Source organism: Cygnus olor, chromosome 4 (genome assembly GCF_009769625.2).
Source record: "Cygnus olor isolate bCygOlo1 chromosome 4, bCygOlo1.pri.v2, whole genome shotgun sequence".
In the NCBI taxonomy this organism is placed as follows: domain Eukaryota; kingdom Metazoa; phylum Chordata; class Aves; order Anseriformes; family Anatidae; genus Cygnus; species Cygnus olor.
Window position 1 is genome coordinate 37,998,419 of NC_049172.1, and position 3,310 is coordinate 38,001,728.

Consider the following 3,310-nt stretch of genomic DNA (forward strand, 5'->3'; position numbering starts at 1 on the left):
ATAACTTACAACTAGAAGCCTTGGGAAGGCATATGAACTAGGAGCTATGGGAATTCTCAAGGAAATGGTTACAAAGCTAGAACAAACAAAAAATACCTATTTGTGAATTGTGGATTCATCTCTTAAATAAATTTAAATAAAATATGGAGTACTTAGCATACTGTCTACTGCAAAAACACTTGATAATCAGTGGTGATTTGCCAGGGTTGTCTTCTCATTCAAATATCAGTGTAAAGTATATTTTCTGGGTCATGAGGTTTACTTCAATACTCCAACACTCAGTACTTACCTGACTTTCAAAAGACCAAAAAAAATCCCAAACCAAAAACCAACCAGCACCTGCCCCCTAAAAAACAACAATAACAAACAAAACAAACAAAAAAAAACACAAACAAAATGAACAAACAAAACCAACCTAAACCTTAGAAAAATACTATGTAATCTTTTCTTTGACTCTTTTGCTCAAGGAAAGACTAAAAGATTTCATGTGACAAAATAAATTTGATTCAACAGTCTCTAAAAGACTGGAGAAAAAAGCAACAAGTTCAGTGGCAAAAATGACCTTATAGAAGTGGTAAGGTTGTCTGGTAGTATACAGTGCTGTCCCAGAATGCTGGTGTTAAGAGGGGGGAGAAAAAAGATGTGCTTCAACTTGTCTGGACAAACAGAACAGGGGGGTGAAGCAACCAAACACCTCTTCAATGTTTTCCTTGAATTAATACAGCATCTTGTATATTATAACCCGAATGCTTGTGTCTCTTGCTGGATGTGATGCACATGATGGGGAATTTGGTCATGGCAAGAGGTTTATTAGCATGATCTTTTGCAGTTTGATTTTTTGAGTTGTGTGAAAAGAACGTGTGTGCATCTTCTGGGCTGTCAGTGCAGTGTTGGAGATGCTAGACTGAGTTCCTAAGTCTTCATGGCACAGTGCTGTGTTCAGTAATCGGGAGATGATGGTTTAAATTCCAAGAGCAATACAGTCAGATTAGCAAGAAGCCACCTCTAGGTTAATTAGCATGCTTCAGTTTTAAGGCTTTCATCAGTGAACTCCATATTTTTAATTTTCTTAAACAGAAAATGTTTTTGAAATTTAACGGGGCTGAAAGAGTTGATGTGTATGGGCGTACTTAAAAATGCTCTGCAGTTTGTTCAAGGTACAACATAGTGTGTGATTCCTACGTGTTTCTCCATACTCCCATAATTATTTATAAGTTGTAGTGACTGACATGAGAAACAGAATTCTCTGTATCCAAAAAAGCTTGACAATTTTATTACATGTTGAAGACTGACTTGAAGAGTGTAAGACTGATGCTACCAGCCTTCCTCCACAGAATACAGTCCCCTCTACCTAGGACAATGTTATCTTATGACCATTTCTTTTATACTCTGTTAAACTGAGTGCTGTGCAAGCTATGATCACTTGAGTAAAGTTGCTTCATGCCTTCTGGAATTTTCTTTGGTTGCAGGTATGTTTTTAAAGCTTGCTGAAGGACTCACTGATCTCAGGTTTGTCTCCAATGTATCTTACACATCCTGCATGCTTTTTGGCCAGGTCTTAACAGCTATGTTCCCATGGGATTCAGTGCATTTCTTCACGTGAAAAGAAATTAAGAATGAGTCACAGCTTATAGCTCAGTTTTTGACATAACAGGTATTCAACACGCTAGTTTGTAAAAGAATGAAGGAAGCCTGTATACACTTTGTAGTCAGGCTTTTGCTGTCTCCTAAAATCTGATAAACTGCTGTTTGTCTAAATGCAAATGTTTCACTTCCATCCAAACCCTCGGCATGAACAGTTAGACTAAGGACGCTCTCTCCTCCCTTGGTCTCAGCATACCTACTGATCCCTTTTCTTGCAGGGGAATTGTCACGGTTATGTTTGTGCTTGTTTGAGATTTACCTTTGTATATCTTTGTCCTGCATGTAAGCAGGAACTTGTCGAAAGGATGGACCTCTATCTGGTGAAAACATGAATCCAGGTTGGACCTGGTCATTATTTAGTTATGCTGCTCTATCTAGGGAATACACCAGAGTGATTTTTGCCTAGATGAGTCCACACGTGTTTAAGCAGTGCCTTGCCTTTACTCGCAGGAACCATGATGAAATCTGAGGTGGACCTGATGAATGAGTATTTAGAGAGTGAACTTAGACTGAATAGAGCAGGGGCTCTCTGCAACAAAGCTTCAAACTTCCTAGAGTCTTGGGCATAAATTTACAATCTCAGGCTAACATGAACTTATCTGTATACGTCTCCAAGTGTGGCTGTTATGTAGTCCAAGAATCAGGTGACTCAAAGCACTCTGATGCTGATTGTTCCTGATTGCACACCCTTAGGAATGCCCACATAAGGGAAATATAAGTTTAATGGTTGCAGGTGCACCATGGGTGGTGCATATTGTACTTGTTAATTCAGTTATGTATGCCCATCCATTCTGTGCTTGTGGTAGAGCTTTTTGGGGTAGGGGCTCTTCTCATATTTGGGACCAAAAGTATGGAAGGAGAATTATTTTAAAATCGCTTTGAAGATGCTACAAAATTAATTTAACTTATTTAAGTAAGTGCAAATAAGTGAGTAATATAGCTACCAGTATTTAATTAAATGGAGTTGGTCAGTGTTTAGCCTTGCTAGGCTAATTTGTCTGGACATTTGCACCTAAGAATGATCTAGGAAGAGCAACAGTGGTAGACTCAGATCTGGCCATTGTTTTTCTCATGCCTTTACTACACAACCACAGCACTTCTGTCTAGTGTAGGGAAGGTCAAGAGCTTCTGAGGAGCTGTGTTAGCATTTACAGTCTATCTGCAGCACACCAGCCCTGCAGGCTATGTGGTTACCCATGTTTCCAGTAGTGTGAAGCTGACTATGAATGAACAGGGCTGTTGTCTTAGATGTTCTCAATAAATCTGACTTTTCAAAGGAAATAGATCTTCAACTTGTTTCTAATAGTCCTGTTGTATAAAAAAAAAAAAAGATGCAAGTGTTGCATTTCTTTCAAATAGAGTTTAGGTTATTACTAGTAAAGGGAAAAAAAATCAGTGTATAATATTCCTGAAAACCCCTCTTCATGAAAGTTTTTGCAGTAAGATCCTTACAATAACTATGCTGTTTTAAAGCTCTATAATTCTGATTCAGTGCTATTGCTTTTATTTGATATATGCAAAAAATCATTAAAATGACATATTTTAACCTAATGAAAATGTAAACACTGCTTGTTGTGTGAGGTGGGGAACCTTGAAGTATTTCAGCACAACAGTAAAAAAAAAGGGCACACTCTGCAGTGTGTTTGAAAAGCTCATTAAAAATGTT